Here is a 24462-nt window from a genome sequence, read left to right as displayed (position 1 = left end):
CTCTCGCCCTGCCGGGACTCCACCTCTCCTGTAGGTCTGTCGTCATTCTGAGATCCTGCAAGGACCCCTTCAGGCCATGTATCCACAGGCCTTGATGGTCATTAATTCAGCAAGATTACAGCCTCTGCTAGAGCTGGGGCCTTGTCTGCTGTTGTTCCCTCTGTCCTAGCCTAGGGCAGACCTCAGGCTCTCCTCCAACCCCCATGGCTGGGTCAGGGGTGACAAAACAGTCTCAGGGGAATGAGCCTATGGTGACTGTCCACTAGGTAGCTGATGGGAGCTGGAGCCAGGCTGTTAACTGGAGCTGTGCAGTTAACTGTAGACGCAGTGCAGAGTCTAGGAGAGTTTTGGAGAAGCTGGACCTTGAACTGGGCTTCCAAAACAGAAGAACATGGATAAGCAGGATGGGGAGGGGCAGGTTTTCCAGGCTGAGTGCCACACAATATTTACTCACTCAAGGATCGGATTTATGCTCAGGAGGGACCTCCTGAGAGGTGCCTTGAGAAAGAGACACAATGGAGCTTCTCTATTCCACTGGCTTCAAGTCAGGCCAGTGTTCTTCCCTGGGGCAGAGCCCTCTCCTCCCTCCTCCTCGCCACGTGCTCCCAGCCCTCATCTCCACTGAGCACAGATGAATCCTTTCATAGTGATCTAGCGTCCATGTTCTCTCTGTATGCTGCAGGAAATGACGGAGAACTTTGAAGTGGTGGGGTTACTTTGTTAGGTAAGACCATATTTCATCTCATTTGGTCTTCAGAGCAAAGCTGGGAGGCAGATGCAATTTCCAGAGTAGGAAAGTGAGGCTCAGAGAGGTTTAGCAACCTGCCCTAATTCCCCAGCTAACAGGTAACTATACTGGGAGTCAAACACATGTTGTCATCTGATACTAAGTTCTGGGAGCTTTTTGATAGACCCTACTTCCTGCTGCTCCCAGATACAGATGTGCACCCCTTGAAACTTTGTGCATTGTCCAGAGGGTGTGCATTAGCTGGTTAGCTGGTTAACAACGACTGCTAGTGCTAAGTGCCAGCCTGTCTTCCCTTCCCTAGGCTGGGTATTAAGGAACTTCTCCGACTGAGGGGAAAGAGGGGAATTCCAGCAACATGAGCTTCCTCCTCCTCCTAGGCCTCTTAGGCTCGGGTCTGTTCCTTCTCCTTTGGAGACTGCAGTCATTGCTAGTCAGCTCGGGGATTTTTGGAGTCTGCTGTGGAGATGAAATTCTTAGGTCCTTGTTGCTTTAGCTAGAGTTAAGCTGTTCTTACATCCAATGATTGATGGTAGTTTTATTTCATTTCAATTGTAATTTTGGCTTCTCTTTCTTTCCCGTACTCCCCACACGAATTACCCTGGTTAATTAGGAATTGACTGCAGTTCCATTAGTATTTGATGATTTACTTTTCATGCTATGGTCCCACCTTCTTACAACAAATCCTACTTCCTTCTGTATTTTTACCTCCTGCTGAGTGTGAAGTTGCTAACAAAAGAAAGTTTCATTTGGAAGACAGCGTTCTTTTTAACAAAGATGTTACAGATTGTTGAGGGAAACATTTATAAACCACCAAGCAGCAACAATGCTCCGCGAGGAGCTCAGGCCTCCTTGGAAGGTGTCCTGGACAAGGAGCATCTCGCTTGTGCACGTTGGATTTATCCAAGTTTAGAAATGTTCTCACTGTTAGACGCTGAAGTTGGGTGCAGTGGCTCATGACTATAATCCCAGCACTCTGGGAGGCTGAGGTGGGAGAAGCACATAAACCCAGGAGTTTGAGACCAGCCTGGGCAGCATAGCAAGACCCGGTCTTTACAAAAAACATTTAAAAATTAGCTGGGTATGGTGGTACATGCCTGTGGTCCCAGCTACTTAGGAGGCTGAGATGGGAGGATTGCTTGAGCCCAGGAGTTTCAGACTGCAGTGAGCTATGATTGTACCACTGTACTCCAGCCTGGGTGACAGAGTGAGACACTGTCTCTAAAACAAACAGAAAACAAAACCCAAAAAAACAAAAAGGAGAAGAAGTTGAAAGAGAAGTTGTTGAGGGCAATCCTTTCTCATCAGGAAAGCAAAAACAAAACAAAACAAAAAGTGTTTTGACTACCTGGGAGAAAGGACATACCCTCCTATGCGGAAAAAAAAGACACAGCCCCCTGCTGCCTGTTGGATTCAGAGGAGAAGGGCAGGTTGCTACAAGGTGGAGCTGTGTCATTTGGGTGTGTGACAGGAGCAACTGACTTTTTTTGTCACAGGTTTTCAGATCAAGAAGAGTTGTCCCTGATGCAGATGATGAGATCATGGACTTCAAGCATGAGATGCTGGAGGGATAGTTTTACATGTGGGGGAGACATTCCACGGGTGCCTGAAGATGGACTGTGGGAGATTGTCATAGTCCTACCTCTAGGGGCCACACTCTTGGGAGTCCCCGCCAACAGTGAGTTTGAATTCGGCCATGTCATTGACCTTGTTCACTGAGACATCCCGTAAATGTGCCACGAACAGGATTGATGAATATTTGCAAAGTGAGACTTGCCCTCTTGAAACCCAATGACCACATAAAGAAGTCTGGACTGTCTCTCTGGAAAGGAGGAGAGTCGCGGTGATGCATGTCAGGTGAGCCCCCAAAGTGGAGCTTAACCCATGAGGGTTCTTGTCTTTGCCCAGAAAAGAATTCAAGGGCAAACTGGAGGGAGAAGGAAACAGGTTTATTGAAGCAGCATTGTTACAGCTCCTGCAGAGTGGGACCACCCCATAGGTGGAGAGCAGCAGCTCTGCAGTCATATTTATACCCACCTTTAATTACATGCAGATTAAGGGGCAGTTAATGCACTTTCTAAGGAAGGAGTAGTAACTTGTGGGTGGTTGGGTCATTGCCATGGAAAGGGGCAGTAACACCTGGGTGTTGTCATGGCAATGGTAAACTGACATGGCACACTGGTGGGTGTGTCTTACGGAAAATTTCTTCTGCCCTGTGCTTGTTTCACCTAGTCCTCAATTTGGCTGGGGGTCTGAGCCCTGCCTCTGGAGTTGAGTCCCACCTCCTACCTCAGGGTGCCTCGTCTGACATCCCACTAACCCCAGGCATCCCAATGAGGCCGTGGGGGGTCCCCCAGTCTCAGCTGAGCCATAGATGACTGCTTGGTGGGAATGACCACAGATAAGACCAACAGGAGCTGCCCCACTAAGCAGAGTCCCCATGCAGAGCCAGGAGCCCACGCATCTGTTGAGTTTGTTGTGAGGCAGTAGTTAACAGGGACAGAGACTTTTCAGGAACCCAGATTTCACCTCTTCTGTGTTAATACGCTGGCTTTCCTGTGAAGCCCCCTGCGGGGGAGCTGCCTTACTGCTTCTCCTTCACGGCTCCCAGTTTCATCTTATAACAGGAGGATGTGCCTCAGAGTCTCTGTGGATCTTACCCCATTCCCAGAGCTTACACAAAGCAAGACAAAATAGGTCCACACAAAAATAGGAATAGAATTGGTGCTGATCCCTGGTTTGTTCTAGCAATAAGTTACATTCATTCTTGAATATGTGATCTAATTAAAATAAAAAACCATATCATTTGTAATTGGATTTTGCTTTTTCTGTTTAATAATTTTTAAATATATGTCACTTTTTTGCTTTCTTATGTAAGTAATTGCAAATGATTAAAATAATCTGGCTGGGCGCTGTGGCTCATGCCTGTAATCTCAGCACTTTGGGAGGCCGAGGCAGGTGGATTATCTGAAGTCAGGAGTTTGAGACCAGCCTGGCCAACATGGTGAAACCCCATCTGTACTAAAAATACAAAAATTAGCCAGGCGCGGTGGCACATGCCTGTAATCCCAGCTACTCGGGAGGCTGAGGCAGGAGAATTGCTTGAGCCTGGGAGGCAGAGTTTGCAATGAGCTGAGATCGCACGACTGCACTCCAGCCTGGCCGGCAGAGCGAGACTCTGTCTCAAAAACAACAACAACAAAAACTAATAATTATAAATAATTGGAATAATCACTAAATCCAGAATGGTATAGAAAGTTTCTTATGGTATAGAAAGTTTAAAAAGTTAATATTCCTCCGTCTCTTTTCCCACTGTCTCTTTTTGACACACACACACACACCCCACAATACATGAAGCGTAAAAGAGTGAGTAATAAGTACTTTGAAGCATAAAAATGTACTGAGGTACTAAAAGATATTCTGTAATTGCACTGGGAAATATTAAAACATAAGGTCAAAGTGAGAACAAATAATGTAAAATTTCCAGTCATTAAATAATAAATTATATTTCAAATTGATTTTTTTTTTACTTAAGTTCCATTGGAAATTTTTAAAAGAGAGATGTAATGCCTTATTTATTTATTATTTTATTTATTTATTTTTTTGAGACCTAATCTCACTCTGTTACCCAGGCTGGAGTGCAGTAGCATGATCTCGGCTCACTGCAACCTCCACCTCCTGGGTTCAAGTGATTCTCCTGCCTCAGCCTCCCGAGTAGCTGGGAGTACAGGCACGTGCCACTAGGCCTGGCTAATTTTTGTATTTTTAGTGGAGATGAGGTTTCACCATGTTGACCAGGCTGGTCTTGAACTCCTGACCTCAAATGATCTGCCTGCCTCCGCCTTCCAAAGCACTGGGGTTACAGGTGTGAGGAACCGTGCCCGGCCTATTTTTTAATGTTAGTATTTATAATACAACAGAATTTATAGTAATATATATGTTTTCTGAGACAAGGTCTCTCTCTGTCCTCCAGGCTGGAGTGCAGTGGTGCAGTCACAACTCATTGCAACCTCTGCCCCACCGGGTTCAGATGATGCTCCCACCTCAGCCTCCGGAGTAGCTGGGATTACAGGTGCATGCACAGCTAATTTTGTATGTTTTGTAGAGACAGGGTGTGGCTGTGGTGCCCAGGGCTGGTCTCCAACTCCTGGGCTGAAGCAATCCACCCACCTCTGTCTCCCAAAGTGTTGGGATTACAGGCATGAACCACTATGCCTGGCTTATTGTTGTTTTGCAACTCTTTAAACTTAGGTCGACACATTTTACACATCCATTAGAAAGTGTATGGGGACAGATACTGAGGTTTCCACAATTATTTTGGAGAGCAAATAAGCAAGACTTTATATTTCATCCCAGGTTAATTTTCTGTGAGTCATAGTTACTGAAAATTCCTATTATAATGTAAAATATAATGCGATAGTGAACTCTCAAAATGAGTAAAAATGGAAGGATAATATTAATTAGTATAATTGGGTTCTTTCATACATTAGAAAAGGCCCCAAATTATTTATTGGGTTGTGTATTGGCTGTGCCTGAATTTCTCCCTTGGTCTTTGATTCAGGTACTTAACCTCCTTGGGTTACTTATTAATAATTTTAAGAAGTAGGCGTGAGTTCTTTGGTGACACATAGTCATTAAGAAGGCATACATTGGAGCAGCATTCAGCTAGCTGTGCTGGAGTATAGCCTCAAACTCACAGCATTCCTCTGCTTTATAAATAAGACCACTTGCGGGAAGTGATATTTGTAGGGGATTTTGCACAGTACACGTGGTTCGCACATAGCACTAAGGTCTGACTTTGAACTAAGTGAGACCCTATAGAACAGGGTACCTAAACCACAGCAACTGGCCTTTCAGTACCTTTAGTGACTGGCACCTGCCGTGATGCTGGGGCCTTCACAGAGACGTGTCACAATAGACAGTGCAAGGATACTTCTGAGAATGTGGCTTATTTCTTTACAGAATTCCCAGAGGAGACATTTCTCACTAGCTGTGCTGGTGTTTATTAAACCATTAGCCTAACTCATATAATTAACCATGTTTCTCACTTTATATTGACTACTAGAAAATTTATCACTAAACTTTTCCAAATCTCCAGCAAATAGCATTCTGCATGTTAATTCTATTCCTGGCTTCATACTATGGTTTTCTCAGTCCAGACTTTCTTGCTTATTCGCTTTGAGCTTAAGTGTATCTTGTTGTATTGTACGTAGCTCAGTGAGTCACCTTAAATTATACTTAGAACAAGGAGCAATATAAGTAAGCAAAGTAGTTACCAGGAGGCAGCAAATGAGGAGCTCATCATTATAATGTGTGCCGAGTAGATGGAGAAGCTCATGAGGCTTAAGCGCCAAGGTTCTTCACTTGCATAGGTGCGTTCAGAAGCGCTGTACTTAATTTCATATTAGTGATTTCCTAATCTTCTCTGCTTAAAGGTGAACCACCCTCCAAAATGCGTAAGCTCCAGGCTCCACAAAATAAGGAACTTCCCCACTTACCGTGTTCTAGTGGCATAATGACTGTTTTTTTTTTTTTTTGAGGTGGAGTCTCGCTCTGTTGCCCAGGCTGGAGTGCAGTGGCATGATCTTGTTTTGCTGCAACCTCCGACTCCCGAGTTCAAGCGATTCTCCTGCCTCAGCCTCCCGAGTAGCTGGGACTACAGGTGCCTGCCACCACGCCCAGCTAATTTTTGTATTTTTAGTAGAGACGAGGTTTCACCATGTTGGCCAGGATGGTCTCGATCTCTTGACCTCATGATCCTCCCACCTCGGGATCCCAAAGTGCTGGGATTACAGACTTGCGTCATTGTGCCTGACCCTGCATAATGACTTTTGATAAGAGCAGAAGTCATAGCACAGGTAGAAACAGAGGAACAGTATTTAGTGCCTGGCTGGGCAACTCAGTTCTATCTTTTATAGGCAGCTACTGAGGTCTGCTCAGCCACCTAGCTCGGTGGTTGGCTTGTAGTCTCCAAATGTTGGAACCAGGCCATGTGTGTGCTGTGACCACACAGCCTTGCATCCTTTATTCAACAGGGAAAGGGACTCCACTGGGCACTGAGTGAATGTCAGTTATCTGAATGATTATCTCGAAGATGTATCATATGTATATCCAACTCATATAAAAATGAGTTTTTGAGCAGAATAGAGAATATTAAGGAATTAGTTGAGTGTTGACTCATTCTGACATTCGACGGTTTTAAGTGGCAGCCTACAGAGACATACCCAAAATAACTTGTGCCAAATAAGCCTTGTGATTCTCTCAAGGTGGCAACTGATCTTGCAGGCAAAGGGAACCAGGGCTGTGTTCTTAAGAGCATCTTTGGATTCTGGCTCATCTGAGTTCATTTGAGGGATGTGGCCCAAAAGGGGAAACCTGAAATGGTTTTAACTGTTCATCACTAAATGGAAAGCAGGTATGAATTGACTGTTATCCATAAATTCCTCTTTTTAAAGCAATTTGTGACTTTAATAGCTTCTTTTTGTTTTGGATTTTATTCAAATCAAAATTCTGAGCCCACTGTAGGGGCAGGATCTTATCTTTTTCCCTACATTTTCAGAGTAATGTGTGAAACACACTGTTATGTTGTTTAATTGTTTTTGACTGTTTTCTTCCCCTAAGAAATAACAATGATACAGAGAAAGGCTGTTTCATAACCCAACCTAAGTGTCACTAGAATAGGATACACGTTAGTAATCAGATGAGGATGCTTCATCCCATGTTCGCATCATCAAATGCTGGGGGAGAGCCAGATCTCTTACTGTAATCAGAGTTGGTTCAGATACGATGGCCATTTTCTCCTATTGCCACATTACGGAGGAGAAGACACAACTTAATGGGACCTTTGGCATTCTTTAAAGTGCAAGACACAGTATATTATGCCGATGCTGAAAATGACACCTCTACCTGCTGACTTGTCGCTTGTCTACTTGGGGTAACTCCAGATTTGCTGATCTATGTTCTTTGGAAAAGATGACTTACTGCCCTTTTCATGGAAGCTGTATTTCCTAATTATCATGATCTATGCTTTTGTGTTTCTCGAGTCCATTTCATCGTAGAATTATTTTATTCTCTTTTTGGCTATTGTTTTTTCCTCCTCTCTGTGCTTCTTGGATTTTGCCGTTATTTTAGAGCATCCTAACTGTTCTCCCTGCCTCCAGTCACACTCTGTCCAGATTTATCTTCCACACAGCTACTTGAGTGATTTACCTCCAGCGGCTCCCGTTGCTCCCTTCCCTTACTACTTTCTGCAGCAACGTGTTCCTCTAGCAACACCCAAATCAACATTGCTCTCGGGAAGCAGTGTGAGGTCCTATGTCTTTGATGTTAGTGTTGAATATTCTTTCCTAGCCAATGCTTCCTCTACCTTGCTATCTTCTGCTTACTTTAAATACATAGTTTGAGGTTACCTCTTTTTTTTTTTTTTTTTTTTTTTTTTGAGACGAAGTCTCACTGTCTTCCAGGCTGGAGTAGAGTGGTGCGACCTCGGCTTACTGCAATCACCGCCTCCTGGGTTCAAGCGATTCTCTTGCCTTAGTCTCCCGAGTAGCTGTGATTACAGGCATGTGCCACCACGCCTGGCTAATTTTTGTATTTTTAGTAGAGACGTGGTTTCACCATGTTGGCTGGTCTTGAACTCCTGACCTCACGTGATCTGCCCACCCTGGCCTCCCAAAGTTCTGGGATTACAGGTGTGAGCCACCGTGTCCAGCTGAGGTTACCTCTTCTAAGAAGCCTTCACTTAACCCATTTATGCCAGAGGTTGCAATTTTTTGAATTGCAGATGTGAAAAAATCAGACCTTGGCAATGACCTTGTGCAGTAAGATATAAATAACTCCCACATGCTTGGTGTTCCAATAATGGAGTGCTAGGCATAAATGGGTTCACTCCTTCACACTACCTGCTCCTAGCAGGCACCTGTTTGTGTGTGATCTCTTGACATCCTGTGCATAATTCTATTGCTGTCTATTTTGGGTAACAGTTTTATTCATATATAATTCACATACCATAAAGTTTGTGATACAGTGGATTTTAGCATCTTCACAGAATTGTGTACCATCACCACAACCAATTGTAGAACAATTTTATCACCCAAAGCCCCAAACTGGAAATAACCCGCTGTCCATCAACTGATGAATGGGTAGATAAAAGGCAGTATGTCTGTACAATGGAATATTATTTGGTCATAAAAAGGAAAGGAGTATTGATGCGTGCAACATGGTTGAACCTTGAAAATACTAAGCTGCTTGAAAGAAGCCTGTCTTTTTTACATTGCTTTATAATTATTGATTGCTATTCCTATCTCCTTCTTCAGAGTATGGACACCCCAATGCCAGGAGATAGCTAATGCATCAGGTATCCCCAGCAGAGTATTTGGTGTACAGCAGGCACTCAGTAAATATTTGTTGGTTAAAAAGACAAATGATCAATACTTGAGGCTGGGAGGAGTGGTTCACATCTGCAGTCCTAGTGCCTTTGAAGACTGAGGCGCAAAGATTGCTTGAGGTCAGGAATTTGAAGCTGCAGTGAGCTGTGATTGTGCCACTGCACTCCAGCCTGAGTGACAGAGTAAGAACCTGTCCCAATCAATCAATCAATCAATCAATCCTCAAGACTCAGCTCTATAGAGTAGAGAAGTAAGAAATAAATGACCTTAAGTCACATAAAATGGTATCATATATTGCTTGGCTCTGGGAATTCTTTAAATACAATAAAAAGGATGAAATCAAGGGAGAAATTTTCTTATTGCAGGCACATTCATTCTTTACACTCATCCCTACCTTTGCAGCTCTCATTCTGTGAAGAATTGAAGCAGTTTCTTTTTCCCTTTGAGAACATTTATTTCTTATAAAACTTTACTTCCAATGCCAAATAAAACTGAACTCTTCCACTATGACTATGACTATTTTTGTTTACAACGTGGTAAATTATTCTATGGAAAGTGACGTGGCAGGATAAACAGAGGCGTCTAGTAGACTAAGAAGCTATTGTAAAGAGAGTATGAGCTAGAAGGATACTAGAGGGTCAGAAACTGCTCTAAACAATGTCTCCACCTACAAGATACAGATAATAATACCTTGTAGTGCTGGCATGATTATTAAATAATTTAAGATGTGAAAGTTTTAAAGAGAACCACAGCTTGAACTGTTTGCCCATTTTTCTCTAAGAGACTCTGGGGTTAATCCCCGCATTCTACTCAGCCCAGCTGACCTCATTCACCCCTGGAAAGTCATGCCTCATTTACCTACATCGGGAAACGTCCTGAATCTGTTTCAACCACACACAGCCTTCCCCACTTCCCTGACAAGCCTCTGCCTTAATTTGCTAACTCCCCTGTATCTTCAACCTAGTTTTGAGATCCTAGCCCACCCTTTCCTGACCCTTTCCTAGAGCCTGGGTAACTGGAGACTTAATTCCCCTGCCCAGTCACTGCAGGTCCTGTGTCTGCCTTCACCCATTGCAACTCGGAAGCCACTTTACCTCCTCCCTCTTTTGAACCTTCTAGATCCTCTGAAGTTCATGATATCTGGCGTCAGTGTTTCCTTATCTTCGTTCTTGTCATTTTCCTTCATTTTTGAGAGACTCTGGCTCCTGGTTTAGGGTTTTTTCCTTCACCCCCGTGGATGTCGCCCTGCAGAGACTTTCACATCTGCATGCTTCGCCTCTCCCTTGTGCTGGCCTTTCCGGGTCTTGGCCTTCGTAGTTTGTCATCTTTCCCCCACCCCAAGTCAACCCTCTACTCTCATACTCGTGTCCTAACCCCAGTCATCACCAGTAACTGTGCTAAGTCTTGACTCTTCCTGATAGCATAGTTAACACATTGAATGGGTTACTCTGTGCCAGATGCTATCCTAAGGACGTTCATATTTTAAATTATTTAATAGTCGACCAGGTGCGGTGGCTCACGCCTGTAATTCCAGCACTTTGGGAGGCTGAGGCGGGTGGATCACGAGGTCAGGAGATCAAGACCATCCCAGTAACATAGTGAAACTCCATCTCTACTAAAATACAAAAGAATTAGCTGGGCGTGGCGGCATGCGCCTGTAGTCCCAGCTACTCTGGAGGCTGAGGCGGGAGAATGGTGTTAACCCGGGAGGTGGAGCTTGCAGTGAGCTGAGATCGTGCCACTGCACTCCAGCCTGGGCGACAGAGCGAGACTCCATCTCAAAAAAAAAAAAATTTAATAATTTAATAGTATTTAACAATTTAATAATACCTTGCCAGCACTGCAAGGTATTATTATCTGTATCTTGTAGGTGGAGACATTGTTTAGAGCAGTTTCTGGCCCTCTAGTATCCTTCTAGCTCATACTCTCTTTACAATAGCTTCTTAGTCTACTAGACGCCTCTGTTTATCCTGCCACGTCACTTTCCATAGAATACCACGTTGTAAACAAAAATAGTCATAGTCATAGTGGAAGAGTTCAGTTTTATTTCGCATTGGAAGTAAAGTTTTATGAGAAATAAATGTTAGATGATATCCCTTATTTCTGGGTCTAACCCAAACAAGCTTCTCCCTGGACCAGGACTTTTCCTGTCTCTTTTGAAGTTGTTCTTCTCTTCCCAGTTCTTTTTGTTTTATATGCTTGCTGTAATCTGGCTCTTCCCACCAGTTTTCCTGATTATCTAATAAATCTATGTAAATATGTAGCATATGCTTCTCTACCAGGCTGGGGCACACGTAGGGCCAAAGTCTCACACATCTCAGATGGGCAAGTCTCTTTTTGGGCTCAACTAGCTCAACTTCCATGGATCAGTTGGCCTTATATTTCCCCCAATTTTCTTTTTTCTTTTTTCTACTTTCCTCTTCTCTGCCACTTCCCTGGCCAGCTGCTTTGAGACTTTGATGATTGTTACTGTTTGTGGAATTTTCTCCCATTCTCTCTACCTTCATAAATTCTAGCTTACCCATCCATATATTAACTGAAATGCCTAATAGGGCTTGGGTACTACATTGTACATTGGGAAAAAAGGAGAAGTTTTATTTATTTAATTATTTATTTTGAGACAGAGTCTCACTCTGTCACCCAGGCTGGAGTGCAGTGGCGTGATCTCGGCTCACTGCAAGCTCCGCCTCCCAAGTTCACGCCATTCTCCTTCCTCGGCCTCCCGAGTAGCTGGGACAACAGGCGCCCGCCACCAAGCCCGGCTAATTTTTCATGTTTTTAGTGGAGATGGGATTTCACCGTGTTAGCCAGGATGGTTTCGATCTCCTGACCTCGTGATCCTCCCGCCTCGGCCTCCCAAGGTGCTGGGATTACACGCGTGAGCCACCACACCCGGCCGAAAATTTTTAACATTAAGGTGCTTACCAGGGGATTAATGTAAAGCATTCCAACAGCAGCAAAAGTAGAAGTGGCGGTGAACATTTATTGAGCATTTACTCTGTGCCAAAATGATGGTAGGTGCCTACCAAGCATTAATTCACTGATCTGTATTTTACAAATGAGAGAATTGTAGCACAGAGGATTAGAGGTCTTTCCAAAGATCCAAAAGCTAGTCAGTGGCAAGTTGGCACCTGAATTCAATAGTCTGGCTTCTGATACCAAGCTGGCAATTACTACTGGAAAAGACCTTTTGGTGGAGTGAACTTTCCCAGGTCCTCAGCAAGCAATGTAATGTGTGTCAGCCCAAGGTCTTATCAACACCCTGTGGCGCTGTGGTGGTTATCAGGCACTTTTATTTCCACCAACCTGGTGTTTGAGTCTAGGGTTTTATTTTCTGTGTTTGTACTTAGTTTTGGAGTTACTGTTCTTAATCCCATGATGACCTATATGTTAAAAATGAGAGACTGGATATGGTGGCTCACGCCTGTAATCTCAGCACTTTGGGAGGCTGAGGCGGGCAGATCATGAGGTCAAGAGATGGAGACCAGCCCAGTCAGCATGGTGAAACCCTGTCTCTACTAAAAATACAAAAATTAGCTGGGCATGGTGGCACGCATCTGTATTCCCAGCTACTCAGGAGGCTGAGGCAGGAGAATCAGTTGAACCTGGGAGGCAGAGGTTGCAGTGAGCTGAGACTGCGCCACTGCGCTCCAGCCTGGTGACAGAGCGAGACTCTGTCTCAAAAAAACAAAAAAAGGCGGGGCGCGGTGGCTCACACCTGTAATCCCAGCACTTTGGGAGGCTGAGGTGGGCGGATCACGAGGTCAGGAGATCCAGACCATCCTGGCTAACACGGTGAAACCCCGTCTCTACTAAAAATTCAAAAAATTAGCTGGGCGTGGTGGCGGGCGCCTTTAGTCCCAGTTACTCGGGCAGCTGAGGCAGGAGAATGGCGTGAACCCGGGAGGCAGAGCTTGCAGTGAGCCGAGATCGCGCCATTGCACTCCAGCCTGGTCGACAGAGCCAGACTCTGTCTCAAAAAAAAAAAAAAAAAAATCAGATGTTGGAATTTTTGGTAATACAGAGCATGCAGTTATGCAAGAGAGGGATATAGAGAAGAACTGCTTGAAAGTTTTGAGATTAAGCTCAGTGCTGCAGTTTGAGTGGTGCAAGTGGTTAAGTAGTTGCAATAACACTGAAGGAGAAAGAACACACCAGGCAAACTGTGAAGTGTGTTGTGTTCTAGAGTGGAGTTAATATCACTAACAAAATGAAAACAAAATGAAGCAATACAAACAATCAAAAAACCCCAATCCATCTTTTGAGGGTGTGCAGCTGGAGAGCGGGCATCGACCCCATTGTATTGGAGCCTAATGGTGATTCAGGAGCAGGCACGGAGTTTGAGAACTGAAAAGCTAAGTGCACATGTGGCTTCCAGTCCTGTCTCAGGACGGTCAAAAGTGAAAGCTGTCCCTTTTTACTCTAGTAATGTCATTAGAGCTGTCATTTTTGGAGATGGTGAGGTGGGAGCAAACTGCCTCAACTGCTTTCCAGTGTAGCCCAAATCGGTTTCATTTATTAAAGAAAAAAAAAAATGGTTTCCGGTAAGTAAGTAGGATGTATTAGAATGCAAGAATGGATGCTTTGTGAAGTTTCTCCCGGTCTCTCCAATCAAAAGAAACCACTTTTCCCTTTGTGCCTTGCAACTAGAGTCAGGTATTTATTCAATACATATTTCTTGACTCCATCCCACAAACACAGGGAGCACAGCCCTGCACGGACCATCTTGCAGGCAAGAGAGGCACACAGGGAACCCCAGCAGGGAGACCACTTTGCTAGACAGATGCGTGGGAGATCAGCAGCGCACAAAGTCTTCAGGATGCAAATCAGACCGAGGTATCAGGAAAGGATCTTGGAATGAATAGATGAGGAGTTGCCCACACAAAATGGCAACGGGGGTGAGAAAAGAGATTCCATGTGGCAAATGGGACTTGTACAGGATTCATAGGATACTGTCTTGAAGGAGAGTGTTTTGTAAACGAATGTCCCTAGGTGTGCCCTCCCACTGTAATACTGATGTTTGTTTAATTAATCGATCCTCCTGAGCTGGAATCTAGAACACGCTCCTTCTCACTGGCCCAGAGACACTTCATGCCTGCTCATTGTCATTGTTGCTGGAGCCGAAATCTATAGCTGAAGTTATCAGATGCAACTGCTCTAAGAATTTTGCTTGCTTAATTACATTTTTTAAAAAATTAGGCGAAGTTTTTACTCACCCTTGAGATGGAGGAGGGGCCTCTTTTAGGGGCCTGTGGACCACCCGCCCTTAGCACACAAATAAAGGAAAATCTTGAGTTCCTTTAAGGGAAATTCCAGGCAGCTAGCTACTCCTGAGAGGTAAATGAGCTACTTGATAAGCAAGAAGGTAATAGTAGCCTAAAACAAAGAGCCAAGGAAGCTAGAATCATGGGATGTTTGGTTCCCTGTAGAAACTAAAAATAACTTTTTTTTTTGGCGGTGGTGGTGGTGGGACAGAGTCTCGCTTTGTTGCCCAGGCTGGAGTGCAGTGGCACAATCTGGGGTCACTACAACCTCTGCCTCTGGGGTTCAAGTGATTCCCCTGCCTCAGCCTCCTGAGTAGCTGAGACTACAGGCACGCACCACCATGTCCAGCTAATTTTTGTATTTTTAGTAGAGATGGGGTTTCACCATGTTGGCCAGGCTGGTCTCGAACTCCTGGCCTCATGATCCACCTGCCTTGGGCTCCCAAAAAGTGCTGGGATTACAAGCGTGAGCCAGCACGCCTCGCTGGGATAACATCTTAACATATGTTCCTGAGTGGTTTTTCAGAAACCTGAACCCCCACCAAACAGATCTGTGGGGACACAGACGTCAGATGAGGGGGAGCCGAGGACTGAACTCTGAACCATTGCTCTCTGTTCTAAATTTTTTTCCTGAGGGCCTGGAGAAAGTCATACTCAGGAGCTGGGGCTAATGTTCTTTTCTGCTGACCCCAAATATTTACAGAAAGCCTTTTCCTTAACCAATTGCAAGTCAGGAAAAATGGGTTCACCTATGACCAGTAAGCCCCTACTTCAAAATATTCTGTCCTTTAAGGCCAAAACCAATGTGGAACCTTCATATATTAATTTACTAATGTGCCTGTAACTTCTGCTTTCCTGAAATTTACCCCTCCCTTTAAAAACCCGTCCTGTGATTCATCTGGGAATTCTGGACTGAAACTTTAGCTGCTAGATTCTCCTTGCTTGGCACCTTGCAGATAAACTCCTTCCTTTCTCTCACTGCAAACCTTGGTGTGGATGTCCATTCTTACTGCTCCAGGTGAGTGGACTCTGGTTCCACTTGATAACACGCTCATGCTCTATCCATACCAAGTAACTTATCTGCTCAAGTTCTGGTCCCGAAGACGGATAAAAAGTCACCACCACATAAGCACCATATGCTAATGCTACCTTCATCTTGGGGCATCCTAAGAGACATTATAAATAAATGTGTTTATAATGTCTGGGTTGTTGGGGTGGCATTTTCATTTGAAACTTTCTAGGCATAAGACTGTTGTTACCACATTTAGGCACATCATGCCAGTAACTGTGTTTACATAGCCAGACACTTTCAATAAGATGAAAGACATCACTTTTTTTTTTTTTTTTTTTTTGCCAAAATACCATGAAGCATTCATGAGATCATTTATACATCACTTACTAAGTACAATGAAAGCAAAGCAGGTCGTAATGGCGGTGATCCTGTTTGCATAAGGAGTGATGACATTCTTCCTGTAGAAGAGTAGGTGCAAGGAAAGCTGCTGTTCCATGGGATGAAGGATTTAATCACTCTCTTCCTGCTTCTTTGCATCCATTTCCTACCCAGGAGTGTCTCCCGTGCTCTCTGTGGTGGTCCGTGGCATTGTTCTTAGGCCGCTGGTGTTTTATCTCCATCATGTTTGAACAGCAGCTTCCCGGATCAAATAACTGTTTGAAGTAGGAAGGAGACTAACAAATAGGAACTGAACCTAGGCCCACAATGGTTTATGCACAAGTTATGCTTGTTTTTCACAAAAACCTAGAAGGCTGCGTTTCGTTTGGTCCACAGGTGAGGAGAGGGAATCTCATATAATTTACATAACTTACGAAGAATTTGAAATTTCTTCCCTCTGGTGCCAAAGTCACCAGTTCATGGATTGATTTATTTTTGTCATTGGATAAATATTTACTGAGGTCGCACTAGGTGGACTCACAGTCTGTGGGAGAAATAGGAGGAAAAATTCTGTCAGTTATAGGGGAGTTACAGGGAGGAGGCCTCTGATGGAGAGAACTTAAATCCGGCTTGGGAGAGGGGAGCAGGAGTTGGGAGGGAAAGAACTCGGGAGGAAAGAACGCTTTATCTCAGGTGTAAAGGGCAAGCAGTGTTTTTTCAGATGGAGAAGTCGAAGGCCGGTGTTTGAAGTGGTGGGTGTCTCAATCGTGGATATGTTCAGAGTATCAAGGCGCAAGCCCAGGAGTGAGGGGGTGCCCAAGACTGGAACCTTCAGGAAGCCACTAGGGAGTATGGACGTTTTACCCACATCCTGTTGTCTTATCCTGTCCTGTCATACATAATCTACTGTGATACTGTCATGGGAGTAATAGCCCTATGTGTTTGGGTGAAAAAAATAGCGATTGGTTCTAGGGCAAGTTGGAAGAATCTTTGCAGAGGAGGTTCCCTTTGAGCTAGCTCTGGACAGGTGCAAGGAGTTTTTCTGTCCCAGCATGGAGCAGGGCAGTCTAGGAAAGCAGACAGAATTAGCAAGAAACTGCTTGAGATGGCGGGTGGGAGGAAATGCAGAGTACTCCCGTGTGAGCTGATAATGCAACGCTTCTCGAGGTTTTGGGTAGTTTTAAAAGCAGAGTCTGGTGTTCAAAGCAATCCACAAATGCCAAAAGAATCCTACTGTAATGATAGAAATGTCTGACCTCCAGAGAGGCAGGAAAGTGTGGATGAGGGCTTTTGTTAAAGTGTCTTCAGTGATACCACCTGATCAACTATGCAGTCCACCATAGTGAAGAATAGGCCCACCTGTTCTGAAGTAACGCTGCAGACATGCATTCCTATTTATGCTAGCGTCATGTGGTGTAATGTGTAAGGGAAGATATGGGTAAGCGAAATGGAAGAAAACCCGAAAAGGAATACTATTAAATTTCAACAGAGCAGCTCTTCTGTGAGTAGGCAGCGTTTTAAAAAATAAATTTGAAGCCATTATTTTAAATGTGGCCACTTACTTCAGATGGCTTCAAATGTGAGGACGACAGCTACCATTAGAGCGAGGAATTCTCTGGTGAAGAGTAACTGCAGGTTTTGCTTCCTCATCCACAGTTCCGTAGTAATGTGTGTACACGACAGACCTTGGTCTTGTTAGAGTCAGGCTTTCTCACTGAGAGCGAAATGGTCATGCTCCAGAAACTAGTTCTTTGTTTGGTAAGGTAGTGACTGTTCAAACCATTTACTATATCATGAGATATGAGGGCACTCAACGCAATCCTTAGGGGAATTCGTTATCACCAGGTTTACAGATGGCCCTTGTGACTGGGAGGAGAGCCGTGCATGTATCCTGGCTTAGGGCAGATGATTTCACAGAGGCCTCCCTTGAAATTTTGGAGGAATAAAATGCATGATTAAGGTGTCCTTTACAGGAGATTGCAGAAACATAAACAATAAGCATTCAAAGAGCTTGAACCAAGCCAATTGAAATAACTGAAATGCTTTGGAGCCACCTGAAAATTAGTGCTTTTCAGTACAATCAATCAATCAAGCTCTAAATCTTCATTCAGGGCCTGCCAAGTATAAGGTGCAGAGAAAACCTAAAGGCATAAGTAGTACGAAAGTAGCCTGTGAACCACAGCTGGAACCATTGAATAAAGAACACTGTTTTCTGATTTATAAAATTGTATTTAGTATAACTAATCACAGACATAATAAACCATATCTAGTTACAAGCTTATCTTTTTCAAAACTACTAAAATTATACAAATATACTTACCTTGAAAAATTCAAGATCTAGGGCCTTTATCAATGAATGGCTCCTTTTAAATATTTGCATATTAATGGTCAGATATTAAGAATTTACTGGATTACAGGAAAAGAAGATGCTTGCATATTCTTACATGCTTACATGACACTGGAGTTAAATTCCAAGGTAGTTGGAGCCTTCTCAGCTGGGGGAACTGTGTAAAATTTCTCCATATTTTCTACAATTCGCCATTTCTGAGGTGCTCAGTAGTGAACCTGGTATAGGCGTGTGTGTGCCTGTGGACCTTGTCTGAGTTGAAGGTAATTCCAAATAAGCTTAATAACTAAAATGCAATTATCCTGCCTTTCTCAATGAATACTGTTACAGATGTCTGTGTTTTATGGCACTTTAGAATCAGAGCCTGTCCACATCTGTTGCCTTTCTTACTTGAAGATGAAAATATAGAGTGAAAAACTCCAAAATACAACCACAAAGTACATCTACATGCAACAAAGATGAATAGAAGGGAAAGATGAAAATGATAAGAATGGGTTCAGGATGATGACTGCTTCGGCTGGGAGGAGGCACAGGGATGGGAAGGTGGTGTGAAGCGACTGGCAGGAGGATGGTTTACCAATGGCTTAGCTTTTATTTTGAGTAGTGGGTTTATAAATGATGGGTATATTATTTAAAATATGAGTCAACTACATACATACAGGAGAGTTATTTTTGATAATTATGTGTGCATGCTTTTATGCATGCATGTGTACCTAAAAGTGTGCCATCTGTGGACTAATGATAAGAGTGTGATCAGCTGAGGATTTTGAGTAATACAATTCTGGACACCAAATTCCAAAGAAAAAATAGCTCAGGAAATGAATATCATCCCAAAGACTTGGAAGCTTTGAGCTCCTCTTCCCCCTAAATAAAGCACATTAACAAAACTGGGACAAAACAACAGCAAAAAAAAAAAAAAAAGAATATGGACAACCAGGAAGGTGATTCAATGTATACATTATTGGTGTCCATGAAAAGAGAGCCACAGCAGACAGAACATAAATAATGAACACTTAATTGGCAATAGCGCCCCTGTGTTGAAAAGAACTAGTATTTTTCCCCCTCTTCACCAAAAGAGGCTAGGTTGCACTGGAAGAATGGAAAACATACATTTATCTGCAAAAGTAAAAGGTAGTAATTCAGCACAATAGAAAGCAATGAAGCATCTGTTTGCATGATCTCTTAGTTATAAGAATAGTTTATATAAGGGCTCCAGGACAGAGACCCCATTTCTATCTGTGCCACTGGCTTCCTGGGTAGCCCTGGGCAGGCTGGCACATATGGGTGTCAGGAATTACACTAGATGCTCTCTTGTCACCCTTCCCATTTTAATATTTCTATTGAAGGCTTTTTCCTTTAGAGAGGGCATTGCTGAACAGGTAAATACAGTCCACAGATGAAGCAGTATTGTATTTGACGCAGCTGAAGACAGGCTGCTGTAAAATATGGACTAAATAAAATGTTTTAAAAATCACAGCCTCATTATAGATAATGAAACTCAATATTAAAATTATGCCCTTTTCCTAATATATTAACTCATGCACTTAGACTGTCTTTTGGGAAGAAGGGGAAAAAAAGATAGCAATGACATTTTAATTGTTTCAGCCCATTATTCCTCACACTTAAAAGCTATCAAAAATAACTCTCAGCAGATATTTTATTTCCTGCTAAAAAAGGAGAAACGTTAAGAAATGTTCATAAATATCATTGCATGTATTTTCAAGTGGATTACAAGAAATTCAAATTTAAGTCAAAAGCATAGTAAGGCTGACATTCATGATGAAACCTCAGCCTCATGAGGGAGGGAGACAGCCAGCTAGCATTCAACATTGTTCTGTTTCTTACTACATTTTTTTTTTTTGATAAAGCAATAAAAAATGCTTCTTTGGGTCAGGCGCGGTGGCTCATGCCTGTAACCCCAGCACTTTGGGAGGCCAGGATGGATGGATCATCAGGTCAGGGGTTTCAAGACCAGCCTGGCTGAGATGGTGAAACCCCATCTCTACTAAAAATACAAAAATTAGCCAGGTGTGGTGGCATGCACCTGTAATCTCAGCTACTTGGGAGACTGCGGCAGGAGAAACACTTGAACCCGGGAGGCGGAGGTTGCAGTGAGCCAAGATCGCACCACTGCACTCTAGCCTGGGCAGTAGAGCAAGACTCCAAAAAAAAAAAAAAAAAAAAAACTTCTTTATGGAAAATGGCACTGAAAATAAAGTATTCAGAAAGAGAAAAAAACACCTAGAATGTTATGTACCATCTGTAGTTGAGTTTATGTTTCCTTTGGATGTCAAGAGTCTATCGTGTGAGGCTGGCTGATGATGTTTTACGTCTTGGCTTCAACTCAGCCATGTACCTACAATAAACTAGGCAACATATTCAGATAACTGATATCCTTTGTTTCCAATAATCATCCTTTATCTGGACACTTAAAGATTGCTAAGGTCTCTGAGGAGCTTTCCTTTTACATTTCATTTTATTTTTGTCACTCTTGTGTGTATAGTGAAGTTTCCCAAAGTTTTTAATCTCAGGGCTCATCTCTTAAGCATAATAATATTTTCTGCATTCAAAATGAAAACTGAGAAATTTAAAAAAATAGTTTGAATTCATTTTAAACATAACAAATGATAGCTCTATTACTGGTTAACATAAATAACACATTCTTAGGCAAGAGAAGTCTATTTTCCAAAACAAAAACTTTAATGAAGAGAGTGGTATCGTTTTACATTTTGCAAACCTCTTCAAGGTCTGACATCATAGAAGACAGCTAGACTCGCATATTCCCCCTGAATTCAATCTCTTAAAATATGTTTTAGTTGAAGAAAATGAAGAAAATTGAACCTCATACGTGTATTTGGAAAAGGAAGTATTATTTTAATGGCCTTCTCAAATAACTGTGGATAACCAAAACACAGCAAGTATAGTTACTTGAAGGTTAGTTGCAGCGTGCAATCTAAAACTACATCAATTTTTCTTTCTTTCTTTTCTTTTCTTTTTTTTTTTTTTGAGATGGAGTCTTGCTCTGTCACCCAGGTTGGAGTGCAGTGGCGCGATCTTGGCTCACTGCAACCTCTGCTTCTGGGTTCAAGTGATTCTCCTGCCTCAGCCTCATGAGTAGCTGGGATTACAGGTGCCTGCCACTACGCCCTGCTGATTTTTGTATTTTTAGTAGAGACGGGGTTTCACCATTGTTGGCCAGGCCGGTCTCGAACTCCTGACCTCAGGTGATCCACCCGCCTTGACCTCCCAAAGTGCTGGGATTACAGGTGTGAGCCACCTCACTCAGATAAATATACCTTTCATGCTCTCATTACTTTAAAACCCATTGGTCTATATTGCACTTGGAGTGGATATTTTATCCAGTCATGATTTTATAACGTCATGCATTCCCACTTTGAAAATATTGGTTTGCTGAATTATGCAGGTCTTACAAACATTGACACATTTCATAATACAGTTTTGAAAAGTACATTTGTTAATGTCACCACCCACCCTATCAATAAAGTTTTAAGTATTGGAAAGCTGTCAAGTTCATGGCAATATATGTAAGTTCTTCAACATCCTAAGATTCACTTAAAAATAAAATCTTATTTTATTCCTCATTTTTGAGAAAATGTTTTCTAAAGACCCAATTCCAAATTACCACAGTTTGTCTGTTATTCTTTCAAGTAAAAGTGATGTTCCATGAAATAGTAGCTAGTTGAGTTTAAACCGTCACACAAGGAAAACAAATATTTCCTCAAAACCATCACCAGGCCTCCACATGCAACAAAAGTGCTTAACATGTGCGTCCCATGTTGTCACACTGAATGCTTAAAAGATATGTGCTTGAGAATTTAGTTCACCAAAATTAAAATCTATCTATCTATCTATCTATCTATCTATCTATCTATCTATCTATCTATCTATCTATCTTTTTTGAGATGGAGTCTCACTCAGTTACCAGGCTGGAGTGCAGTGGTGCAATCTCGGCTCACTGTAACCTCTGCCTCCCAGGTTCAAGCGATTTTCCTGCCTCAGCCTCCTGAGTAACTGGGATTACAGCCATGTGCCACCACACCCATCTAATTTTTGTATTTTTAGTAGAGACAGGATTTCACCATGTTGGCCAGGATGGTCTCGATTTCTTGACCTCGTGATCTGCCCGCCTCAGCCTCCCAAAATGCTGGGATTACAGGCGTGAGCATAGATTTAGGCATCCAGCCTAAAATCTATGTTTACCTATATCTGCATCTTACTGTTTCATCAAGGATCTTCTTAAATCAAACTGACTTTTTTTTCCTGCAAGTGTATAAAGAATGATGATTTTCCTGACCATGCCACTCCCTGTCCCCCAGTCTAGGTTAGGAGCCCCTCGGAATACCTGTCCATGACCCTAGACTGTCTCTATCAGATTCCCTACCAGAGCAGGAATCCTACTCCATCAGCACTGTGTTTGTTTTCTCCACTAGGCTGTCAGTTCATTGAGTGCCTGTACTCTGCCTTATTGGTGTCCATAATACAATACCAGAAATATAGTTGATCTGGAATAAAATGCATATGGAATAAAAATGTGTACAAAATGAAAGAAGCAAGATCTGAAGCTGTGTGAGATTTTATGACAGCATTTAAAAAGAGCTAATCACAAAATGTCTCCCTAGAGAAGGCAGGGTCCTCTGCTGCGTCTGGAACTTGGTGATTCTGGTGGTGTGAAATAATGCTTCCTCAGTGCTGCACGGCTCCAGTAAAGAAAAGATGGACAAATATGTATCAGGGAACTAAAAAAAAAAAAAAAAAAAAGAAAACCTGGAAATTGGATGCGCAAAAGTGGGGTGGGGTGGAGTGAGAAGGGATTGGAGAAGAAGTGTGAATTTCAGACCAGATTCTATCAAGTAAAACTCAGTTAATAAGGGAAAATCTCCAAAATTTTATCATTTCATATTGATAAAAGGTACTATCGCCAATGAAGTTATATTATGCTCTTTTATGCACCAAATAAAATAGTGCCCATATTTACAAAGCTAAAACCTTTAGAAGTAAGAAGTTGCTAGAAGCACAATTGTTGCAGCATCTGAAAATCAAGTGATTTATTAAATAGGTAAATAGAAACATAAAATTGAATACTGTCCAAGATTTTAATTCTATATCTATACCTCTTTATATTAAACCTTATATGTAAATTTGAAAAACATTAAAATATGGAAGCATAGCTTACATAAAGAAAACTGCACCCAGATAAAACTCAACGCCTTTTCATGAACTGAAAAGACTTGTCCAACCAGCACCCTCATCAAGAAAAGAATACCAGCACCCCAGGAACCTGCATTGTGCTACCTCCCAGGCAGTACTGTTCCCTCTCCCCGGTGATCACCATGCTAACTTTTTCTATGCATGTGCCCTAAACCATCTGGGTCCCCTCCCTCCCCAGATACTAACCACTCTCTCACTCTCTTCATTTTACTGTACTCCTTCCCTTGCATTTCTTTATTTGCACATCACACATCTACTCAAATCTTGCTCATTTAAAAAAAAAAAAAAAAAAAAAAAAGGCTGCTGTGTGTTTCCGGTGGCTTGTCATCTATTGCTTCCCTTCCACATCTTACAATTTATCAGCTGAGGAACCCGAGTCCTTACATGGGCAGATTTTTCCACAGTTTGGATTATGCAGATTTCAGACTCATGGCACAATTAAACTGTATTAGTGTGTTTTTACGCTGCTGAAAAAGATTCCCTTAGACTGTGCCGTTTACAAAAGAAAGAGGTTTATTGGACTTACAGTTCCGTGTGGCTGGGGAAGCCCCACAATCGTGGCGGAAGGTGAAAGGCACGTCTCACGTGGGGGCAGACGAGAAGAGAACTTGTGCAGGGAAACTTTCACTTTTAAAACCATCACATCTGAGACATACTATCATCATCACACCATGAGACATACTATATCATCACACCATGAGACATACTATCATGAGAACAGCATGGCAAAGACCCGCCCCCATGATTCAGTTACCTCCCACCAGGTTCCTCCCACAACACATGGGAACTCTTACAGTTCAAGATAAGATTTGGGTGGAGACATAGCCAAACCATATCATCAACATATAACTGTTTTCTGTATTTGCTGCAAATTGGCAGCAGGATCCTGAGGTGTGATCCAGCCCAAGTACCACCCCTTGGTTAGACTCTGTGCCACGCCCTGCTTGCCCCAGGGGCACATTGCACCCATTTCACACTCTCTTATTGATGTCAGCTCAAGCCTTGTTTGTAAATTTCCTGAAGGTTCTTAGTGGTGGTATCCTCGTCCTGTCGTTCAGTTGTTGTTTATTCTCTGAAATATCTCTGTAAGGAAAAGCATC

The sequence above is a fragment of the Macaca fascicularis genome, chromosome 8, assembly GCF_037993035.2.
Source record: "Macaca fascicularis isolate 582-1 chromosome 8, T2T-MFA8v1.1".
Taxonomy (NCBI): domain Eukaryota; kingdom Metazoa; phylum Chordata; class Mammalia; order Primates; family Cercopithecidae; genus Macaca; species Macaca fascicularis.
This window is presented reverse-complemented; position numbering follows the sequence as displayed.